At 36.8% G+C, this 9057-nt stretch overlaps 1 pseudogene; it reads right to left on the minus strand.

Annotated features, from left to right (window-relative positions):
- Positions 1–1760: 1760 nt before the first annotated feature.
- LOC125081410 (tubulin polyglutamylase complex subunit 2-like) lies at positions 1761–8182 on the minus strand (annotated as a pseudogene).
- Between the last annotated feature and the right edge of the window lie 875 nt (positions 8183–9057).

A 9057-nucleotide genomic window follows, 5' to 3' on the forward strand; every position in this document is an offset into this window, starting at 1 on the left:
GAAGTTTTAAAATATCAAATTACAAGATTTGTATTTCTCTTTTTAGTTCTGCTTTTCCTTCAATGTATTAAGCTTTTTAATAGATGTGTAAACGTTTATAATTATTTCCTCCTGTTGATTAAGTTGAACCTTTTATTACTGTGAAATGTTCCTCATATACTTTGTTTACTCTTGTCAGTCTTCTTTCTCTTCTATTGAGAAACTACAACAGCTTTATTTTGATTTTTCATTGCATGTTATGTGTTTTCGCCTTTTTCTGCTTTCAGATATTTGTAACTATATATAAAGTATGTCTCCGTAAACAGTATTGCATTAGATTTTAAATTTTTATTTGTTTTTTTTTGTTTGTTTCTTTGTTAATCTAATCTGGCCATTCTCCCTTTAACTGGAGTACTTAGTCATTTACTATTACTGAGATGGTTGAGATTAAGTCAACCATCTTGTCATGGTTTTCTAATTGTTTCATCTTTGTTTCTTCATTTCCCTTTTCTGGACTTCCTTTGGATTAATCATCATTCCGGTTTTTATGTTTGTTTGTTTGTTTGTTTGTTTTTTCAGCATAACAGTATTCATTGTTTTTTGTACCACACCCAGTGCTCCATGCAATCTGTGCCCTCTCTAATACCCACCACCTGGTTCCCCCAACCTCCCAACCCCCCACCCCTTCAAAACCCTCAGATTGTTTTTCAGAGTCCATAGTCTCTCATGGTTCACCTCCCCTTCCAATCAGAAAGGATGAATACCCAACTTCTGTAGCAACATGGACGGGACTGGAAGAGATTATGCTGAGTGAAATAAGTCAAGCAGAGAGAGTCAATTATCATCATTCCATTTTTTATTCCTTCTTTCCTCTATTAGTTTTCTAGATATATATATTTTTTGTTATTTCATTGATTACTCTTAATATCACTGTATGAATTCTACATGGTAAGTTATAAATACTTCCCAAAGCTTAAAAGAAACTAAAATAGTTTAATTCCATTAACCAAAACACCTTTGGTGCCATCAATTTCATATATTTTCAATATAAGATTTTATATGCATAAGATATAATAGTTAAGGTTTTAAACAGAATGTTCATTTATAATTTTGTAGGTTTTTGTTTTGTTTTGTTTTTTACTGGAAACAACAAACTACAGGAAACTAAAAAAGGAGTAGAGTGAGAATTCCTTAAAATAAAAATAAAAAGAACATATACGATTGTATCTTCAAGAATTTTCATGGAACGTTATGAGCCATCAGGTTAAGGAATCCCCATTCTCTAACAAAAACAAACTGAGAAAGGGCAGTATGAAAATATTATAATGCAGTGCTGCCCAACACAACTTGCTGTGATGATGGAAATGTTCAATTATGTCTGTGTTGTCTAATATAGAATCTACTAACCACATGAATACTCACAACATAGCTAATGTAGTTGAGGAACTGAACTTTTAAGATAGTTTAAATAGCCACATGTGGCCAGTGGTTACCAGTTGAACAGCACAGTTCTAATGCCTCATGGCTCAAAACCAATGGTTTCTCTGGGGGACTTCTCTAATCACTGCTGAAGGGTGTAGAGGGTTGGGGGTGGAAAGAGAGGAAAGTTCTTAACAGATCTATTTAGTTACTTAAACAAGTTCTGAAACTCTCCACAGCTTTCAGCCTTTTTTTTTTTTTATTTTATTTATTTATTTTGGAGACACAGCAAGAGAAAGAACACAAGCAGTGGGAGTGGGAGAGGGAAAAGCAGGCTTCCCACCACACAGTAGGGAGCCGATGCAGGGCTCTATCCCAGGACCCTGGGATCATGACCTAAGCCGAAGGCAGGCACTTAATGACTAAGCCACCCAGGTGCCCCTCTCCACAGTTTTCAGAGGCAGGGGCTGGGAAAGGACTCTAAGGGAGACCTGAGTATGATGCCCTTGAACTCCTGGCTAATGACAATGGGAGTAAAAGGCCTAGGATTTGGCTCACTCAGATAGGAAAAGGCCTGTGGTGCCACACACAGAATCTGAGGCTTGGGCCATCTGTGCATGGAAATCATCGCCGTGGGGCTGGTGGGGATGCTCATTTTTGGACAGGGTTTCCAGGGCTAAAAGAGGGTTGAGAGGAGGAGGGAGGACCTGAGGGCCCTCTCTGGCCACCTGCAGGCTGGATAAGCCCTTTGTTTTTAGGGAGTAAGGTCTTTTTCTTGCTTTTGAACACTTTGCTGGGATCCAGCTTGTTCGCAAAGGAATTGGTCCCTTCTGCAAGGAGGTTTGGGTTGTAGGTGATAGATTGATACATGTTGAACCAATTTTTGGCCTGTGAGCTAATGCCATAGCTGGTGAAGGCATTTTACTACTGCGGCAAGCCCAGGTGCATGATAAAAAGGAGAGAGTAAGTGGTGAAGGTATCTGTGAGAAAATGCCAGGACAACGCTCTATCCAGGAACCAGATCTCAGGGTCTCATGAATGTTGGTTTCCCTCTTTTGTAGATGAGGCAAACCTCCCCATTCATATTGCAAGGATCCAGCTCAAAAACCACACTGGGAGAATCAAAGTGAGGTTTTTCTCGCTGTTTCTCACCAGCTTCAGGTGCATCAACTTCCAGGTCTGCCAGAGTTGGTGCACTAGGGGGTTGAATACACAGAAGACTGGTTGGGTTGAGTCAGGTTTGAGATGCAGTCACTTGCCATGCTGCCCAGTGGAATAGTGTGCTCATCCAGCTTCACATTCCATGTCATGTGCGGGCTATTGGTCATCAGATAAATATGCATCACATTCTCAGGTAGCACACGGTTATTTTTTTTTGTTCCCATGAGGAAATCCTATGACACTCGGCAGGTGGCTTTTCTATAGTAGTGACTTCTGTCACACCTGGGGAAGATTCTAGGCTGTGGGTCATCCCCAAGGTCACCTTCTCCTGGTGCAGCTCGCTGTAGCCTGGCGACAGCATCCCATCCATGGGTCAGGTTCCCACTCCAGGCTCATTTCTAGTTTTCCATGTTTACATCTTCAAGTGCTCTCATTCCATTTTGCAGTTATGTGCTTCCATCTGGGATCATTTTCCTTCAGAACTCCCAGAAATGTTTCTTGTAGTGGCAACAAGTTCTCTCAGCTGTGTTTAACTGTAAACATCTTTACTTATCCTTCTATTTTGAGGCATTTTTTACTGGATATAAACTACCAGTTTGCAGGGTTTGTTTGTTTTCCTTTAGTGCTTTCAAATGTTAATCTTTCATTTTCTGACTTCCATAGTTCCTGTTGAAATGTCAGTCATTAGTCTTTTTGATGCTTATTTGGAAGTATTATGTCTGTTTTTCTAGGTATACGAAGATTGTCGGTCTGTTTTTAGCTTGCAGAAGATTGCCTATGATGTGCCCAGTTGTGTTTTGTTTGTTTAGTTTTCTATTCTGTTTGGGATATATAGAGCTTTTTGAATGCATAGTCATATGTATTTTAATGATTTTGGATAAATTCTTAGCCAATATTTCTTCTAATATTGCTTTTTATATTCAATATAATATTTCTTACTGCACATAAAACCTTTCTTACCTCTTTGTTCAAATGTTACTGTGTTTTACTGAGAAAATATCTCCTGATCTACTGGACTTTGCCACAACTATCATACTCTGAGCTTTCCTGTAACAAGGTCACATAATCAATTTAAGAGTTGAGAAACTACTAAATTAATGCGGCTTTCTCACATTTCATGTAATAATGTAAGATCATAATCCAACAGGCAGAAGAAAAACCAAATAACATCACTTTTTCCACAAACTGGAAGAAAGTATCTGTAAATCGTATACTAACAAGGAATTCTTACTCAGGATGCCTAAAAAAATACATAAGTTAACAATAAAAGACAGAGTCAAATGGAAAAATTGGAAAGGAGTATAAAGAGGCAATTTATAGAAGAAGGAGAATAGCCAATAAAACATAAAAAAAAAATTTCAATCCCATTACTAATCAAGAAAGTAAAAATGAGAGCAGTAACAAAGTACAAATTCTCACTTATATGAATGGCAATAAAGACCTCAGTAATGCACAATGTTGTGAAAAACTTGAAATATAAATTATTAGACCTTGATGCCTACAAATATTTGGAGAGCAATTTGGCAAAATAGAGTAGCTCCAATGAATCAGTCTTTAGCAATTTCACAGTCACATACACATATATGTTCAATGAGCAATGTATATAAATATTACTGTTTGTAATAACCAAAATTTGGGACTAAATTAAATATCCATCAATAGGGAGATGAACGCACTGTGCTGTATTTATGTAATGGAATACCAGAAAGTAAATGTGGCAGATCTTCATGAAACAATATAGATTTATAGGGTATGTCCAAAACATAATAGTGAAAATGCATGATGGCAATGGATACACACGGTTTGACACCATATAAGCAACTTTAAAACACATAGAATAATGCTTCATATTGCTCTGGGTTATTATATTTATAATACAAGCATTAAAATATGCACAGAAAGTATACACTCCAACATCAGGAGAGCAGTTGCTTCTCATGAAAGTGAGGGGAAATAAGAAAGAGGTGCATTTTGAGTCTTGAGCTCTGTTAAAATAGAAAAAGCACCTGAAACAGACTTGGAAAACTCCTATCATGCTTTTTAAAGCAGGTTGATTATGTAGTTTTCTGTACTTTTCTGTATATTTGAAAACTTTCATGATTAAAATTAAATTGTATAATTTAAGCTCTATTTTTATGTTAAAAATGTTAAGCTAAGTTTAAAGGGAAATATTAACCCTTAATGAAAGAAAACATAAAATTTTTAAAGGTTCAACCTTAGTAACAATCCTGGAAATATATATTACAATAATGATGAGATACCATTTTATTATAACAAAGAGGGATTTGTTTTTCTGTTCATTTAAAACCTAGTGTGTTGGGCATTTGCATATATTCTTAGATTCTTAGATGGTGATAAACTGATATAATTTTGTGATGTAATTGGTAAGTATATACTGAGACCATTAGCATGTTTATACCTCTTGACTAAGCTACTTCCACTTCAAAGAAACAGAAATGTGGTTGATAATCACCTAGTGCTGAAATTCTGGATCATTTTAATTTTTATCCTTTTATATACTTTTAATTTTTTATACAGTATACAATATGTATAATGACACATTTTAAAATATTTTATCTATTAATTTTGCATGAAAAACTTGAACATCCTAACAATAAAACTCCTAGGAAAATAACTATATGCTGTATTAGTGCAACCAGGAAGCTGTACTAGATACAGCCAAGCCCACAGGGCAAATGATTAAACCTACTTGAGGTAGGTCCAGAAGATTCAGCTTGTCAAGAGGTTAGGAAGGAAGGATATTTGTTTCAAAGGAAAAGGAAAAAAACTTACAAGGGCATAAAATAGTGTTCCTCAAAGTGTGACACATGTGTACCTCCTCATTAGCTGGAGTCATTGTAATGTACATCTTTGCCAACTCAAACCCACTAAATCAAAACTCCTGGGCATGAGGCATAGGAACCTGCCATATGCCTGGCTCCCTGGATTGTTCTCATGCACAAAATGTGTTCACTACGTTACAAAAAAACAAAACAAAACAAAACAAAAAAACAAAGTAGGAAATTGATCATAATTTAGTTCAACTGAATTGTAGTTTATAGGTGATGGTAGAATGAGGGAGATAAATCTGGAGAGGAATGTCATGGTCCACTTGTAAGAAGTCTTAAATGGCACACTAGCAGCTTGGACAGTTAACATGAAGATTCAGTGGGAACCACTGAAGAGTTTTAAAAGGAGTAACCTGATATGGCATCAGTGTGGATGACTGGATAGGGAGCAGAGAGGCAGAAGGGCAACTTGGGACAATGTTTTAATTTTCCTGGAATAAGATAGCAGCATTACCATAGACTTGAATACATATACTTGGTGACAAATTGAATACTGAGTGAAGGGAGAAATGCTTTGGGATGATTCCAATTCCTTCATTTGCTTGCCTCCATTCTAATCTTAAAACAGAATATCTAGACAAAGAATATCTTAAAACTATAAGCTGTACTTTTCTACCTTTGCTTGTTTTATCACAAGACCTATATTTTAGTGGAAATATGAAGCCTATAAAGATAAGCTTGTGCAGCCACTATAATAATACATGAGCAGACACTCTATAGGACATTCTCTTACTGAATAATATCATTAAATAAATGTCTCCAAGATTGTTGGCAGAGAGCATGTATACTTGGAGATACTGTGATCCAGGCAATCTGAAAGGCTCCATTGCAGTTTCTGTGTTTCAACATGTGACAGTGTGTATGCCTGGAGGAGGAATGAGTGGTGGTCCAGAGTAATTTTTTTCTCAATAAAAGACTATTTTATTAAAAGCCAGCCCATTTTTATGTGTCTCTTTTTGTGTCCCACAATGAGACATTCCTTTTAATCAGTCTGTCTGGTGAAACCACAGCAGTGACTTGTCTTCAGACTGACTGTGGCAAGAAGGAATTTCCCTTAGATGGCAGGATGACCTGCCAGGTTTATATATTTCCTCATTAAAATAAAATGGCAGACATTTGGGGTATTAGAAAGTTGTTCTCTGAAGGCTCGAATTCCTACTCAACCTGAACAGAGAGCTACAGCTGTAGGCTGAATGTAGGGTAGCAATCCCCCTGAGGCCTTTGGCTGCAGGGAAGTTAAAGGCCGCAAATACCAAATCAAACTTCCCTATAGCACCAAGAACCCCCAGAATTCTCAAAGGCTCCGAATCACTCACTGGACAGTCCCTGAGCACATAAGATCCTTCAGCTACAATCATTCTCAAAAACCACCAAAAGTAGGCCTTACTCAATGCAGGCCTTACTCAACCAAAACCTTTTAATGTTAATGCTGCTTTTTGGTTACATCCCATATAAAAGCTATAAAAGCATTCCCCCTCCCACTCCTTTTAAAAATGTCAGTAGTTTCTTGGAGAACCTAACATATCTGTCCTATACAGTGTCCAACATTATGGATTTGGCTGATTGATCTTCCCTGGTTTCTTGTAAATTGTGCCTTTATCCCCAATATCGCCTCATGAGCTGGCAATATGATAGTAAGATCTAAAGGTTTGATTAACTTCATTTTTTTCTTTTTTCTTTCTGCAAGAGTCCTTCATGGGGAGGAGGTGTGCACTACTTACTGCATCATATCAAGAAGTAAATAATGTCTGGTGGCACATTTTTATTAATGTTAAAATTATCCATTGATTCAGAGACATAGCCTAATTCCTCCATCAACCTTTCATGCCTTGATTTCAGCATCCAAGGATGATCATTGCCCAGATGTATGCTTTCATGAGAGCTACCTTCTAACATTTCAGTGTGTGTGTGTGATTGAGATTCTCTGTGAATGACTTTCATACATTATTTAGTTTCCTGGTAAAATTTTAAGGATAAACAAAATAGAATAAATGCTTTATTCTTTCTCTTAATTTATCATTTTTCAAAGTAATGAGAGAGTTCCCTAACAACCTCCAAAAGTGACCAAGGAGGTGTGTAATTATTAACTCATTCTGTATTCATTTTAATATACTCATATATATTGCAGTCATTATTTGTTTTTATGTTTGTATCACCCTATTTTAGATCACCGAAAGGCCCTTAATGTTACTCTCCTATTTTTGTGACAGGATTCAAATAGCTTCCTTATTCTCTGGAATAAGATGGCCCAGGTTCATCTTATGTATTTCCTCTTCCAGACCTGGATTCAGTGATTTCTCCTAAGAGCCCTGGTTCCCTGGTTCCTTCTACTGAGAAATCATATTTAGAGACCACCATCTGAATGGGAGGTATACTTACTGCTACTGAATTGTCATTGCTTCAAGGATATTTCAGTGGGAGGGTGGAAAATACTTTTTTTTTTCCCAAAGAGAAAATAAATTTTGATTTCATGCTAATACTTATATTCCAATTTAAAATCTAAAGAGTTTTTCTTAATTCTTCATTTCCATACTTTTTCACTTAACACTGAAAATCTTGACTTCTAAAGAAATAAATTCTTATATTTTCATACAGAATATATAGTAAAATGTAGCATTCTATGTAAGTTCAAAATAAAAATATCAGTGTTACTAAAAAGACTACTAAATGCAGGGGCGCTTGGGTGGCTCAGTTGGTTAAGTGACGGTACGGTCCTGGGATCGAGCCCCATATCGGGTTCCCTGCTCAGCGGGAAGCCTGCTTCTCCCTCTCCCACTCCCCCTGCTTGTGTTCTCTCTCTCACTGTGTCTCTCTCTGCCAAATAAATAAAATCTTAAAAAAAAAAAAAAAAAAGACGGGGTTGGGAGAGGGGGGTTGGGTTATGGATATTGGGTAGGGTATGTGCTATGGTGAGTGCTGTGAAGTGTATAAACCTGGCAATTCGCAGACCTGTACCCCTGGGGATAAAAATATATGTTTATAAAGCTGTAAAAAAAAAAAAAAAAAAGAAAGAAAGGATGAATCCCCAAGTTTTGTAGCAACATGGACGGGACTGGAAGAGATTATGCTGAGTGAAATAAGTCAAGCAGAGAGAGTCAATTATCATATGGTTTCACTTATTTGTGGAGCATAACAAATAGCATGGAGGACAAGGGGAGATGGAGAGGAGAAGGGAGTTGAGGGAAATTGGAAGGGGAGGTGAACCATGAGAGACTATGGACTCTGAAAAACGATCTGAGAATTTTGAAGGGGTGGGGGGTGGGAGGTTGGGGGCACCAGGTGGTGGGTATTGTAGAGGGCACGGATTGCATGGAGCACTGGGTGTGGTGCAAAAATAATGAATACTGTCATGCTGAAAAAAATAAAAAAATTAAAAAAAAAAAAAGACTACTAAATGCATTTTCATTTACTTGACCTTTAGATTATATCCCCTAAAAGATAGTCAAAATACTGGCTTTGAAAGTCACCAGAAATAATTACATATTCTTTCTGCAGTTAGGCCATTATTTGATGTTCATTTGGGTTGTTTTGGTTTGTTTCCAGTTGTACAAGGAATGCTTTCTATTCTTTATATTTTACTTTCTTATTATATAAAATCTTTACGTGGTCTAAGATCACAGCCATATAATGAGGTACATTCACATAAATT

This window comes from Lutra lutra, chromosome 11, assembly GCF_902655055.1.
Source record: "Lutra lutra chromosome 11, mLutLut1.2, whole genome shotgun sequence".
NCBI classification, from domain to species: domain Eukaryota; kingdom Metazoa; phylum Chordata; class Mammalia; order Carnivora; family Mustelidae; genus Lutra; species Lutra lutra.